We start from the raw sequence: 16,602 nt of genomic DNA on the forward strand, positions 1-16,602 counted from the left end.
TTTGCCCCGCTTAAATACCCGTATGTCCGGGGGCGAGGTATGCAAATACTGACTGCCAACTCCCATTGGCCCTTTTCAATAGATCAGAGGTGAATATCGGCGCTCAAGAGAGACCCCTAGTGTCGCTTCACCGACACAACGTGTCGTTCCCTCCCTCGGGGAACGGAGGTTACATACGTAACCAAACGTTTTCTTCTCTTTGTCAAAAAGTAAAAATGCAAGACAACATGTGTTAAAGATACATCTAAAATTACGTGAAATGCTTTATCGTGTTTTAGTAATATAAATCAAAACACAAAACTTTATTTTTGTTAAAATATTTGTTCATATTTAAACTGAATGTGTGTTTTGCTGCATAACCGTAGTCTTTGTTTTAGAATCTCATGTTTAAATTAAAAATGTAACAAACCTTTGTATTAAAGATATCGTCAGAATTCTTTAAAAACATTATTGCGTTTTAGTCAAATAAACCTGTTTGCTAAAATACTGTATTGCCTAGTGAATGTGGATTTAATTTGCAGCACACCCTTTACACATCGTTTTAGAAAGATACTTTTCATGTCTTTAATAAATTTAAGAATCTTTGTGCTAAAGATACATCTAAATTAGCATTTAAATGTGTTACTGCATTTTAGTAACATAACCGTGTTTGTTAAATTAATGTTAAACGTAATCTTTCGTAACACCATTTATTCCTTATCTTTAAAAGTGAAAATCTGAATGAGTTTGCTTCACAACCAATATCCACTGATTTGGAAACATTGTTAAAGGTAAAAATGTAAGATAGTTGTTGTTAGAGCTATAGCTAATATATATATATATTATTGTGTTTTAGTGAATGTGAAGTGGACCAAGGAAGGGACGGAAACAGATGTCAGCTTAAGGGGTAAGCTTTATTATTACAGTTAATTTACTTAATTTAGTTTACAACTATTCTTTGCTTCGTGTCAGGCTCTCTCCCCATGCTCTGTGGCTGCTGGCTTTTTATCCGCTCTCCTCACGCTACTGCAATTAGAGACAGGTGTTAGACATAATTTAGCTCAGGTGTGAGCGCCCTTACCGCTTTTCTCTCCCGGACGGGCGCTTGACCACGCCCCCGCTGCCACAGTGAAATAAAAGTGTTTGCTAAACTAATGCCAAACATTAGCTTGGAAAAAATATCATTTTAAAAGAGTAATGCACTTGTTAAACACCCGCTGCCGTCTCGCACACAAACGTGTGTCATCTGTGACATTTGCACACAAAATACACTAGACATTCTGTTTTAAATGGGTTGTGTTTTCAAATCTGAAGACCACATGTAATGTAATGCGTTTTTTACTATGGCTTAAAATAAAATATTTTTAGATTGACTACCGAATAATACACGTGTATAAACCTCGTATTACCTAATGAAACGGTTTAACCCCTTACAGAAGTAAACAAACATATGGTTTGAAAGTGTAAACAACACACCGTTCAGCCTGCTTTTTACAACGAAAAGAAGAAATAGTTATATCATTTGTAGCTGTTTGATATTGGCATACTTCTGTCGCTCTGTTCTTTTATGTTGATACGATGTTGCTTGTTGGTTGCATAGTTCTGAGCATTGTACTTTTTTTAAGTTTAATTCTATCATTTTCATCAGTCACATATCGAGAACTTGCACTTCGTTTGGCATTCTCTCTCTATAACGCTTCAGATTCAATTCAATGGTCTCATGTCTCCATTGCTTTTATAACCGCTTTTGTCTCTCATGTTTAAGACGTGTTGTTAAACGTACATTGCATTTGTCAAATCTTTTGCAAGTGTAACAGTTATGTTATTTCATTAGGCCTACTTGTCAATGCCAGAAGATAAATCACACAACCACTCAGACTATTTCACAAAGACAGTTTACTTTATTAAACATCAGATTAATAAGTCCAGGCTGCAATACAAATACTGCGATGCAGCACACGTTATAAAAACACAACAGCCAACTCAAGATCCACTCAATTCATTCACAGTTTTACCCCAATTCACCGCACCCCCATAGGACGCAACACCCTCCCCCTCCCTGATCCCTTTCCCAATACAGTTCCCGCACTGGGGACAGAGACAGACAATACATCCATACAATGTTACATATAATAATTTAAAACACTTCCCTTGTCCTGGGTCGGCAAGACCCCTCCCTATGTATGAAGTGCAGGCACGGGTGATTCCAGCGGCCGCAAAGTCACACCAGGATAATAATCAGTCCATGTCCTTTGGCGGATTCTGATACCAATAAAGTCCACTGTCACGCACAATAGCCCTATTACAGCAGGTAACATTATAACATTAGTCGTGATGTGTTCTTTTCGGAGATTCCGGTGACGCTAAAATAACGGCGACCCTAACTCAGTCCCCTCACTCACCCTGACCATCAAATTACATGTCGTGTCATGAGTTCACAATCACACCACAGCTATCTGACGCCATCTTCTCTTTAAATCTGGGGTTCATGATGCTCTGTGACAAACTCAAAATGACGTATAAAAGTTTAAAACACATTTTTATTCATGTCTCTTTTATATAATTCTCAACAGAAAAATACACTTCCCTTAGACAACAATTGATCTCATTTTGTTTTTCATACATTTAAACGACCGCACATCTTTCTGTCTAGTGATTTAACTCAGCGGCTGTTTTTATTATAATATTATTGAATGTAGGCCTATTAGCTTGTTTTTAGTAGGCGGCTGCACGTGAAGAAAGGACTCATTAATTTACAATATTAATATGTTTAGTTAAAATCTCTTTTAGAACTGAATAATGCAACATTGGGATGTTTGATAGTTTAATCTGTGCCTGAATCATTTAAAAGGACTGTGGATAGGCTATACCAAAACCCCCGTTGTGAAAAATTCAGAGATCAAAGGTTTAAATTGACACTTCAAAATCTTGGCGTACCTTATCACTACAATACCCCATGAACAAGATCCAATTAACAACCCTAAGGTCTGGTCAAAATAAAAATTTAATTAACCCCCAGTCATTTCATCGTCTTTATGTCTGAGTAATAAAACGAACTAGATAGGTACATTTCCTGAAGAAAATGTGAGTGGTGCTTGCCGTGGCAAAACTCGTCAAACAGCATGTTGTAACTTGAAAATAACAAAAATTATGGTCATAAATAAACCAACCCAGAAATGTGTACGATGTTCTGGTGCAGAAATATGTGATTTGTTACTCGGTTGCTAGGGTAAGCCCGTGTGGTTGCTATGCAGTTACCAAGGTAATACAATACATGGCTCCTTTCCATCCTGAGTGAAATAAGTCAACCCGAAGTCTGTAGTGTGTTCTGGTGCAGAGATATGTGATATGTTGCTCGGTTGCTAGGGTAACTCCATCTGGTTGCTAGGCAGTTACCATAGTGATACTAATCAAGTGTCCTGGCCATCCTGATTAAAATAAATCAACCCGGAAGTCTCTATGTTTTTGTGATGCAGAGATATGTGATTTTTTACTCGGTTGCTAGGGTAACCCCATCTGGTTGCTAGGCAGATACCATAGTGATACTAATCAAGTGTCCTTGCCATCCTTATTGAAATAAGTCAACCCGAAGTCTCTACGTTTTTCTGATGCAGAGATATGTGATTTGTTACTCGGTTGCTAGGGTAAGCCCATCTGGTTGCTAGGCAGTTACCATAGTGATACTAATGAAGTCTCCTTGCCATCCTGATTGAAATAAGTCAACCCGAAGTCTCTATGTTTTTGTGATGCAGAGATATGTGATTTTTTACTCGGTTGCTAGGGTAACCCCATCTGGTTGCTAGGCAGATACCATAGTGATACTAATCAAGTGTCCTTGCCATCCTTATTGAAATAAGTCAACCCGGAAGTCTCTACGTTTTCTGATGCAGAGATATGTGATTTGTTACTCGGTTGCTAGGGTAAGCCCATCTGGTTGCTAGGCAGTTACCATAGTGATTCTAATGAAGTCTCCTTGCCATCCTGATTGAAGTAAGTCAACCCGGAAGTCTCTATGTTTTTGTGATGCAGAGATATGTGATTTGTTACTCGGTTGCTAGGGTAAGCCCATCTGGTTGCTAGGCAGTTACCATAGTGATACTAATGAAGTGTCCTTGCCATCCTGATTGAAATAAGTCAACCCGAAGTCTCTACGTTTTCTGATGCAGAGATATGTGATTTGTTACTCGGTTGCTAGGGTAACCCCATCTGGTTGCTAGGCAGTTAACATAGTGATACTTATCAAGTCTCCTTGCCATCCTGATTGAAATAAATCAACCCAGAAGTCTCTCTGATTTTCTGGTGCAGAGATATAGTTACTGCTAAACGGTTGCTAGGGTACTCTGTGTAGTTGCTAGGGAGTGGCTTGGCAGCTGCCAATCATGAATCTCCAAAGGCTGCTTGTCAGTATGAATGATATAAACCAACTCCCATGCCTCTGTGACATTCAGAATGGAAGATATCCCTCTATGGATTTTGGTTGTTAAGGTGCTCGACAATGGTTGCTAGGGAGGGGCTAGGAAGTGTTGAAGTGATGCATGATTGGCTGTTTGCTGTCCCGAGTCAAACGAGACCACCCTTGTGTTTCTATGACACTTCTATCCGGAGATATCCCTTTGATCTTTTTCAATAGAAGTCTATGGGACTTGTTGCTAAGGTGCTCTTAATGGTTGCTAGGGCGTGGCTTGATAGCTTCACAATGATCCAGAGAGACTGATTGGTTGTCTGAGTAAAATGAGCCCACCCCCTCGTCTCTATGACACTGTGATCCAGAGCTATGTTCAATACAAATCCCTATGCCTTTTCATTTCATGGGCCGTCCTACACCATTATAAGTCAATTGGGGCATTTTTGGGCAGCTCCTGCCCCCAGGGGTGCAACTTTTACCCCATATTGAGGTATGCTCTTACAGAGCCTGCCAGCCTCTTCAAATGTGGCAAATCACACGTTTCTACGAAATCCTCGCTTGGAGCTGTGACGCGTCAAAGTTTGTCTCAATGTTAAGTCTATGGGATTTTTCGGCCGCTTTTTGCCCCTGGGGCAAATACCGTACCCGATCGCTTATAAAAGTCATAGCACACGTGTCCTCAATAGGCCGTTCGATTTGATACCTCATTCGTGGGTCTACGGCAAACGGTCGCGGGACGAGTTAGGTGCCGAAGTTTTGTTAAGAGATATAATAAAAATAAAACTAGATAGGTACATTTCCTGAAGAAAATGTGAGTGGTGCTTGCCGTGGCAAAACTCGATCAAATAGCATGCTTGAAAAGAACAAAAATTATGGTCATAAATAAATCAACCCAGAAGTCTCTACGCTTTTCTGATGCAGAGATATGTGATTTGTTACTCGGTTGCTAGGGTAAACCCATCTGGTTGCTAGGCAGTTACCATAGTGATAGTAATGAAGTCTCCTTGCCATCCTTATTGAAATAAGTCAACCCGGAAGTCTCTACTATTTTCTGGTGCAGAGATATGTGATTTGTTACTCGGTTGCTAGGGTAACCCCATCTGGTTGCTAGGCAGTTTCCATAGTGATAGTAATCAAGTTTCCTTGCCATCCTGAGTGAAATAAATCAACCCAGAAGTCTGTACTATTTTCTGGTGTAGAGATATGTGATTTGTTACTTGGTTGCTAGGGTACTATGTGTAGTTGGTAGGGAGTGGCTTGGCAGCTGCCAATCATGAAATTCCAAAGGCTGCTTGTCAGTATGAATGACATAAATCAACTCCCATGCCTCTGTGACATTCAGAATGGAAGATATCCCTCTATGGATTTTGGTCGCTAAGGTGCTCGACAATAGTTGCTAGGGAGGGGCTAGGAAGTGTTGAGGTGATTCATGATTGGCTGTTTGCTGCCCCGAGTCAAACGAGACCACCCTTGTGTTGGTATGACACTTCTAGCCGGAGATATCCCTTTGATCTCTTTCATTAGAACTCTATGGGACTTGTTGCTAAGGTCCTCTAAATGGTTGCTAGGGCGTGGCTTGATAGCTTTGCAATGATCCTGAGAGACTGATTGGTCGTCTTAGTAAAATGAGGCAGGCCCCTTGTCTCTATGACACTGTGATCCAGAGCTATGTATAATAAAAAATCCCTATTTCATGGGCCGTCCTACACCATTGTAAGTCAATGGGGGCAACTTTGGGCAGCTCCTGCCCCCAGGGGTGCAACTTTTACCCCATATTGAGGTATGCTCTTACAGAGCCTGCCAGCCTCTTCAAATGTGGCAAATCACACGTTTCTGCGAAATCCTCGCTCGGAGCTGTGACGCGTCAAAGTTTGTCTCAATGTTAAGTCAATGGGATTTTTCGGCCGCTTTTTTGCCCCTGGGGCAAATACCGTACTCCGATCAGCTTATAAAAGTCATAGCACACGTGTCCTCAATAGGCCGTTCGATTTGACACCTCATTCGTGGGTCTACGCCAAACGGTGCGGGACGAGTTAGGTGCCGAAGTTTTGTTAAGAGATATAAAAATAAAAATAAAAATAAAAATAAAAAGTATAATAATAAGTATGTGAGATTACAATAGTGATGCTTTGCAAGCACCACTAACTAGATGGGTACATTTCCTGAAGAAAATGTGAGTGGTGCTTGCCGTGGCAAAACTCGTCAAACAGCATGTTGTAACTTGAAAATAACAAAAATTATGGTCATAAATAAACCAACCCAGAAATGTGTACGATGTTCTGGTGCAGAAATATGTGATTTGTTACTCGGTTGCTAGGGTAAGCCCGTGTGGTTGCTATGCAGTTACCAAGGTAATACAATACATGGCTCCTTTCCATCCTGAGTGAAATAAGTCAACCCGGAAGTCTGTAGTGTGTTCTGGTGCAGAGATATGTGATATGTTGCTCGGTTGCTAGGGTAACTCCATCTGGTTGCTAGGCAGTTACCATAGTGATACTAATCAAGTCTCCTGGCCATCCTGATTAAAATAAATCAACCCGGAAGTCTCTATGTTTTTGTGATGCAGAGATATGTGATTTTTTACTCGGTTGCTAGGGTAACCCCATCTGGTTGCTAGGCAGATACCATAGTGATACTAATCAAGTGTCCTTGCCATCCTTATTGAAATAAGTCAACCCGGAAGTCTCTACGTTTTTCTGATGCAGAGATATGTGATTTGTTACTCGGTTGCTAGGGTAAGCCCATCTGGTTGCTAGGCAGTTACCATAGTGATACTAATGAAGTCTCCTTGCCATCCTGATTGAAATAAGTCAACCCGGAAGTCTCTATGTTTTTGTGATGCAGAGATATGTGATTTTTTACTCGGTTGCTAGGGTAACCCCATCTGGTTGCTAGGCAGATACCATAGTGATACTAATCAAGTGTCCTTGCCATCCTTATTGAAATAAGTCAACCCGGAAGTCTCTACGTTTTTCTGATGCAGAGATATGTGATTTGTTACTCGGTTGCTAGGGTAAGCCCATCTGGTTGCTAGGCAGTTACCATAGTGATTCTAATGAAGTCCCCTTGCCATCCTGATTGAAGTAAGTCAACCCGGAAGTCTCTATGTTTTTGTGATGCAGAGATATGTGATTTGTTACTCGGTTGCTAGGGTAAGCCCATCTGGTTGCTAGGCAGTTACCATAGTGATACTAATGAAGTGTCCTTGCCATCCTGATTGAAATAAGTCAACCCGAAGTCTCTATGTTTTTCTGATGCAGAGATATGTGATTTGTTACTCGGTTGCTAGGGTAACCCCATCTGGTTGCTAGGCAGTTAACATAGTGATACTTATCAAGTCTCCTTGCCATCCTGATTGAAATAAATCAACCCAGAAGTCTCTCTGATTTTCTGGTGCAGAGATATAGTTACTGCTAAACGGTTGCTAGGGTACTCTGTGTAGTTGCTAGGGAGTGGCTTGGCAGCTGCCAATCATGAATCTCCAAAGGCTGCTTGTCAGTATGAATGATATAAACCAACTCCCATGCCTCTGTGACATTCAGAATGGAAGATATCCCTCTATGGATTTTGGTTGTTAAGGTGCTCGACAATGGTTGCTAGGGAGGGGCAAGGAAGTGTTGAAGTGATGCATGATTGGCTGTTTGCTGTCCCGAGTCAAACGAGACCACCCTTGTGTTTCTATGACACTTCTATCCGGAGATATCCCTTTGATCTTTTTCAATAGAAGTCTATGGGACTTGTTGCTAAGGTGTTCTTAATGGTTGCTAGGGCGTGGCTTGATAGTTTCACAATGATCCAGAGAGACTGATTGGTTGTCTGAGTAAAATGAGCCCACCCCCTCGTCTCTATGACACTGTGATCCAGAGCTATGTTCAATACAAATCCCTATGCCTTTTCATTTCATGGGCCGTCCTACACCATTATAAGTCAATTGGGGCATTTTTGGGCAGCTCCTGCCCCCCAGGGGTGCAACTTTTACCCCATATTGAGGTATGCTCTTACAGAGCCTGCCAGCCTCTTGAAATGTGGCAAATCACACGTTTCTACGAAATCCTCGCTTGGAGCTGTGACGCGTCAAAGTTTGTCTCAATGTTAAGTCTATGGGATTTTTCGGCTGGTTTTTTGCCCCTGGGGCAAATACCGTACCCCCGATCGCTTATAAAAGTCATAGCACACGTGTCCTCAATAGGCCGTTCGATTTGATACCTCATTCGTGGGTCTACGCCAAACGGTGCGGGACGAGTTAGGTGCCGAAGTTTTGTTAAGAGATATAATAAAAATAAAAATAAAAAGTATAATAAGTATGTGAGATTACAATAGTGATGCTTTGCAAGCACCACTAACTAGAATGTACATTTCCTGAAGAAAATGTGAGTGGTGCTTGCCGTGGCAAAACTCGTCAAATAGCATTTTATAACTGCTGAGATATGTGTTTTTTTACTCGGTTGCTAGGGTACCCCCATCTGGTTGCTAGGCAGTTACCATAGTGATATTTGTCAAGTCTCCTTGCTATCCTGAGTAAAATCAGTCAACCAGGAAGTCTGTACAATGTTCTGTTCCAGAGATATGTGATTTGTTACTTGGTTGCTAGGGTAACCCCTCCTTGGTGCTAGGCAGTTACCATAGTGATACTTATGAAGTGTCCTTGCCATCCTGAGTGAAATAAACCAAGCCAGAAGTCTCTACGTTTTTCTGATGCAGAGATATGTGATTTGTTACTCGGTTGCTAGGGTAACCCCATCTGGTTGCTAGGCAGTTACCATAGTGATACTAATCAAGTCTCCTTGCCATCCTGAGTGAAATAAGTCAACCCGGAAAACTGTACTGTTTTCTGGTGCAAAGATATGTGATTTGTTACTCTGTTGCTAGGGTAACCCCATCTGGTTGCTAGGCAGTTACCATAGTGATACTTATGAAGTGTCCTTGCCATCCTGATTGAAATAAATCAACCCAGAAGTCTCTCTGATTTTGTGGTGCAGAGATATAGTTATTGCTAAACGGTTGCTAGGGTACTCTGTTTAGTTGCTAGGGAGTGGCTTGGCAGCTGCCAATCATGAAACTCCAAAGGCTGCTTGTCAGTATGAATGATATAAACCAACTCCCATGCCTCTGTGACATTCAGAATGGAAGATATCCCTCTATGGATTTTGGTTGCTAAGTTGCTCGACAATGGTTGCTAGGGAGGGGCTAGGAAGTGTTGAGGTGATTCATGATTGGCTGTTTGCTGCCCAGAGTCAAACGAGACCACCCTTGTGTTTCTATGACAGTTGTATCTGGAGATATCCCTTTGATCTCTTTCATTAGAAGTCTATGGGACTTGTTGGTAAGGTGCTCTAAATGGTTGCTAGGGCGTGGCTTGATAGCTTCACAATGATCCTGAGAGACTGATTGGTCATCTGAGTAAAATGAGCCCACCCCCTTGTCTCTATGACACTGTGATCCAGAGCTATGTTCAATACAAAATCCGTATGCATTTCATTTCATGGGCCGTCCTTCACCATAGTACGTCCTTCACCATAGTAAGTCAATGGGGGCAGCTCCTGCTACTTTGGGCAGCTCCTGCCCCCCAGGGGTGCAACTTTTACCCCATATTGAGGTATGCTCTTACAGAGTCTGCCAGCCTCTTCAAATGTGGCAAATCACTTGTTTCTGCGAAATCCTCGCTCGGAGCTGTGACTCGTCAAAGTTTGCCGCAATGTTAAGTCTATGGGATTTTTTCGCCGCTTTTTTGCCCCTGGGGCAAATACCGTACCCGATCGCTTATAAAAGTCATAGCACACGTGTCCTCAATAGGCCGTTCGATTTGATACCTCATTCGTGGGTCTACGCCAAACGGTGCGGGACGAGTTAGGTGCCGAAGTTTTGTTAAGAGATATAATAAAAATAAAAATAAAAATAATAAGTATGTGAGATTACAATAGTGATGCTTTGCAAGCACCACTAATTAAAAAGTATAATAAGTATGTGAGATTACAATAGTGATGCTTTGCAAGCACCACTAATTATCATTATACATCCCCGTCACAAAACATCTGTCGATCGTCGCCTTTATGTCTGAATCATAAAATGAATTATCACGCCACAAGAAAACTGCGAGCCCCCGCTGCTCAGCGCCTAAAAACCTAGATCAAAAAACGCCTTATCAATTTGGATGCTCTCAAATAATTTTGATTGGAAAAATGCAATACAACACGTGTTAAAGATACAATTTATAATGCATACTATTTCAATGACAATATTGTGTTTGCCAATCTGAACCTAATGTTTAAAACACGTTTTAGTCTCTGGTAAAAGTAAATAACACTTGTTAACCATTTATTCGCTTTTTTAAAGTGACCGCCTGAATGAGATTGCTCAGCCAGTATCGTCTGTTTGCGTAAAATAAACTAATATCATTCAATATCCACTGTTTTAGAATCTCATGGTTAAAAATAAAAAAATGTAACAAACTTTTGTATTAAAGATATTTCGTCAGAATTCTATATAAAATAAACCTGTTTGCCAAAATACTGTATTTTCTAGTGAATGTTGTTAAAGTTTTTATAATTTTAGAGTGCCTTTGTTGTATTTGCCAACTTGATAAATTTTTTAAAACAAAATTTCAAAGTTTTCGTTAAATACATTTAAACGTTTAAATAATGCTTTAAAACACACAAACACTGATCAGGAGGGGTTAAACCCACCCCGCGGAGGGGCTTGTCAACTGATCTTACGCCATTGTCATTTTGGATGAGATCGTGAAAGGACTTTAAACGGAGTCGTGTAAGATTTCTGTCTTATATAGTTAAAATTATATATTATGTTTTTAGAAAATGTATGCTGTTTGCTAGGTTAATGTTAAACATCATCTTACTTACATCACTTATCGCTGAATGAGTTCATGAAAAGGATTTTAAACGGTAGATTTTGTGCTGCATTTTACAATTTATGCTATTTAAAATGCTCTTTGTTGAAATACTATTTTTAAGTACATTTTATGTTTTTGTTCAGCATCTTTAAAGTGACATTGCTAGAGATGTGTTAGACAACGTAATGTTTAAAAACACATTTTCTTCTCTTTGTCAAAAGTTTAAAAAACAAAACAGTTTTTCACCAAGCATTAAACCCCAATAAAGACATCATTTAAACACATTTTAAACGTAATACTACTTTTTTTGTCATCTCAGTTTTCCATTAAAGATTAATAATCTTTCTACTCTTTTAAATACACAGATGGGGGTATCAGAACAGACACGCCATATCACAGCATGTAGGCCTACAACTGCCAGAGGGAGGGGAGGGGAGGGGGCAGAAGGAAAGGTCAAATGTACAGCAATTAAACCATAAATCAGGGCCATAAATCATTTTTTGTCACAACATACATAATACTTACTACTTTTATGATAATCACTGTCCTTTGAAAAAATGTAAACAGAAACAAAAAAAATAAGTTGTCACCTTGGATAAGAAAGAGTTTAGAAAAGTCATGTAAAAAGAAGAACAAGCTATATATGGATTTTATTAAGTGTCCAACCAAGGGAAAAGAGGAACAGTATAAAAAATATAAAAACAGACTAACATCAGTACTAAGAAAGCAAAAAAAGGATTACTATGACCAGCTATTGCAAAAATACAGACATGATATAAAGGGTACTTGGAGGATTATTAATAACGTAATGAGAAATCATAAAGACAGAGATTTTCCATTGTGTCTCAAACATAATAACACAACTATAGAAAATAAAGAGGCTATTGTTGATGCCTTTAACCAGTATTTTGTTAATATTGGTCCAAATTTGGCGAATGAGTTACCAAAGTTAAATAAGGAATATATTAGTCATACATTTAATAATATTAACACAATGTTTCTTGGAGGATTATGTGATAGTGATGTTTTAGAAGTAGTAAGTAAGTTTAAAAATAAAAAGTCTACTGATTGCAATAATATTGATATGGCTCTTATCAAAGAAGTCATCCATTGTATTATTAAACCTTTCACCTACATTTGTAATAGATCTTTTTTAACTGGAACTTTTCCTGATAAAATGAAAATAGCAAAGGCGTTACCAGTATATAAAAGTGGAGATAAGCAAACACTAACTATAATATTATAGACCTATATCACTGTTACCTCAGTTTTCAAAAATACTTGAAAAATTGTTTATAAACAGATTGGACTCCTTTATAAATAAATATGATGTACTAAGTGAGCACCAATATGGATTTAGGAACAACTGCTCTACATCCTTAGCTGTGATGGAGCTTGTTGAACATGTTGCAGCTGCAGTTGACCAAAAACGCAATACAGTGGGTGTGTTTATTGATTTGTGTAAAGCGTTTGACACTATTCACCATGCTTTATTGTTGAAAAAATGTGAACAATATGGTTTACGAGGGGTCACACATCAGTGGTTAAAGAGTTATTTAAGTAATAGATTTCAGTATGTACAAATTAATAATACACAGTCTGAATTAGAAACAGTAATATGCGGCCTTCCTCAAGGTTCAGTTTTGGGTCCAAAATTATTTATTCTCTATTTAAATGACATCTTTACAGTATCTACTATGTTGAAATGTATAATGTTCGCTGATGACACAAATATCTTTTGCTCTGGAAAAAATATGGATGAATTATTGCAACTGGTAGAAAAAGAATTAATTGTGTTAAAGAAGTGGTTTGACTATAAAAAGTTATCTTTAAATGAAAATAAAACCAAATTTATGATATTTTCTGGTAATAGGACTCATAGCAATTCTAAGTTACATTTAAATGGAGTTGAAATTGAAAGACCAAATTTCTAGGTGTGATTAGATAATAAACTTAGTTGGAAACCGCATATTGAATACATTAGAAGTAAGGTAGCAAAATCAGTAGGAATATTGTATAAAACAAAAGATCTAATAAATAAAATGGGTTTGAGTATTATATATTCCTCCTTAGTAATGCCTTGTCATATTGTTCAGAAATATGGGGAAATGCAAATAAAACAAATATAGTTGTATTAATTAAGTTACAAAAAAGAGCTATTAGACTTATTAATAAAGTAGGATATCGCAAACCAACTAACAAACTCTTTATTCAAAGTAATACCTTAAAATTTACAGATATTGTATATATAAAAATATTGGAAATAATGTATAGAGCACTTAATAAAAGTCTCCCATCTGGTATTCAGAAATTATTTAAGTTAAGAGAGGGTAGATATAACTTAAGAGGCCTGTTTATGTTTGAATGTGGAAAAGAAAGAACTAATGTAAAATCTAGATGTGTATCAGTTATGGGTGTGAAATTATGGAATTTACTAAAAGATGATTTGAAATGATGTACTTCTCTGTCTATCTTTAAAAGATCTTTAAAAAACTAAATTGTTAATGAGTATTCAGTTAGTATGTAAATTTTGTTAATATTATGTAAAAAAAAATGCATGTGCAGTGTTGTATAATTATGTATACTATTTTTTATAATTAATAATGTTGATTTGTACTTCTCTGTTCAGCTTCAAAAGATCTTTAAAAAAAAGAAAATTGTTAATGAGTATTCAGTTAGTATGTAAATTTTGTTAATATTATGTAAAAAAAAAAAAAAAAAAATGTATGTGCAGTATTGTATAATTATGTATAGTGTTTTTTGTATAATTTATAATGCTGATTCTTCAGGTATATGGTTAAATAGGGTAGGAAAACATAAGCTATGGAATGATATTCCGGACATTATTCAAAAGGAATTGCAAATTGTATTTGCAATTGCGTTTTCAATTTGTGGACGCATAAAATGTGACATAATCCAAACGCAATTGCAAATCGCGCATTACGGTTTGCATTTTCGTTTAAGCGAATGCACAGTGACTGCCAGATTTCAAATGGAAAAGCAAAGTCCGTTTGCAACTGTGTTTCCCATATCTTACGAGTTTTGGCCCTGTCATATTTAAATAGCAATTTCAATTACCACGTCTGCTTTTTCACTTTCTCAGCGTCGCGTATGTAGCCAGCCAAAACTCAAATGGAATACTATTTTTTATTTTTTTTATTGCAATATTAACAAACAGAACAAGACGATACATACAAGAAATATAAACAATCTTTCAAAACAAAAGAGAAATTATGGTTCAGACTACATTAAGAGAGGAAATGTGAAAGAAATTTAAATATATTCAACAATAGTCTAAAAAGAAAAGAGAATAAGAGAAGAAAGAAAAAAAAAAGAAGAAGAGGGCACAAAAGAAAAAACATTAAGAGAGAATATTAAACATGGCACTAATTCTGGATGTTTTCATTGCTTTCTTGTTAACAGAAGTTGAAATTGTATTTAAGTACATCTTCAATTCTTCTTTGAAAAAGCTAAAGTGGGGTTTACTTTTCATATATTTACATTTATGGATATGAAACTTTCCAATATATAAAAGAAGGTTTATACAAAAACATGCATTAATTAGATTCTTGTCTTTAACATAAAATCCAAAAAGAATGTGTCTATATGATAAAGAAAAGTTACATAAAACCTTTTGGACAATCAGAGCATCAGTATTGTTCCAGAAAGACCGAGTAAAAAGACATTCCCAAAACAAATGATCAACAGTTTCAGAGGAGGCTTCACAAAAAGAGCAGGAAGTATCAATATCATTTCTACATTTCTTTAAAAAAGTATTTAACTGGATAAAATCTATGAATAATTTTATAGGATATTTCTTTAACTTTATTAGTTAGAAAGAATTTCTGAGGAAGTGACCAAACATATGACCATTTAATATCATCAAAAAGGTTATTCCAATAAGAAATGGAGGAAGGAATTGAAGTGACAGGGTCCAAAAATAATGACCTAATTTTATAATTGGATTTATGTATTGAAAAACAAACAGAACCAACCACAGTAGATTCAGGGCTAGGGGGAGAAACAGAAGTCACTGTAGCACTATTATTGTTTCTAAACAGCATACAAATTTCCAAAGAGATGGCCTTGAAAACTATATTCCATTCTTTACTAGATACTGGGAATTGGTATCCTGAAACAAAATCGGAATAATTAAATAAATGACCTTCACTATCAAATAGCTGGTTTACTAATATCACCCCATTATTGAACCAGTTTTCAAGAAATAACGATTTCCTCTTATGAAGAATATTACAGTTGTTCCAAATTAAAAAATTGTGTGGCGAGAAATTATGCTTGTAAATAAGTTTCCAAGCCATAAGCATCTGCTGATGATAATTGGAAAGTTTGACAGGAAGTTTACTAATTGAATAATTGCACATTAAAAGAAAATGTATACCTCCTAATTGAGAAAAAATATATCTTGGGATTATACTCCAAATAGAAGATTGATTGTGAAGGAAACGTTTAAGCCAATTAATTTTTAAGGTATTGTTAAGAGAATCAGAATCAATGAAATTTAAGCCACCTTTATTATAAGAATTCAAAATAACTGATTTTCTAATACTCAAATGGAATACTAATTCCCTTAGTGTTTCCATTTCCGATGCCTTACACAGAAACCTGTCAATCAGGGTCAAGGGTGGGATTATGCTATGGGACGTGTTTGTCTTGGGAAGTGATGTCACTCACAGTCGACGGTCAAGAGGTGATGCCCTGAACAGATGCCGGTTTATCAAATCAAATCAAATCAAATCACTTTATTGTCACACGACCATGTACACAAGTGCAACAGTAGGTGAAATTCTTGTGTGCCGTTCTGAGCAACATACCTGTCATGACAGTGACGAGACATATACCAATTACAGTAAACAACATATTTACACAACACAATTTACAAATCAGATGTACACATACTTACACAACACGATAATTATATACAATGTACAGTAAACAATACACACAATATACAATACAATAAGTAGGAGTATATGAAATATATATATATATATATATATATATATATATATATATATATATATATATATATATATATATATATATATATCTATGAAGTAGTATATTGAGGAGAATATGTTGACAGTCCAGTGTGAGATTATAGATGAATAAAGTGCAGTGCTAATTATTGATCCTGATAGACTGTGAGTGATGTCACTTCCCAAGACAAACACGCCCCATAGCATAATCCCACCCTTGACCCTGATTGACAGGTTTCCGTGTAAGGCATCAGAAATGGAAATACTAAGGGAATTAGTATTCCATTTGAGTTTTGGCTGGCTACATACGCGACGCTGAGAAAGTGAAAAAGCAGACGTGGTAATTGAAATTGCTATTTAAATATGACAGGGCC

This window comes from Xyrauchen texanus, chromosome 37 (assembly GCF_025860055.1).
Source record: "Xyrauchen texanus isolate HMW12.3.18 chromosome 37, RBS_HiC_50CHRs, whole genome shotgun sequence".
NCBI classification, from domain to species: domain Eukaryota; kingdom Metazoa; phylum Chordata; class Actinopteri; order Cypriniformes; family Catostomidae; genus Xyrauchen; species Xyrauchen texanus.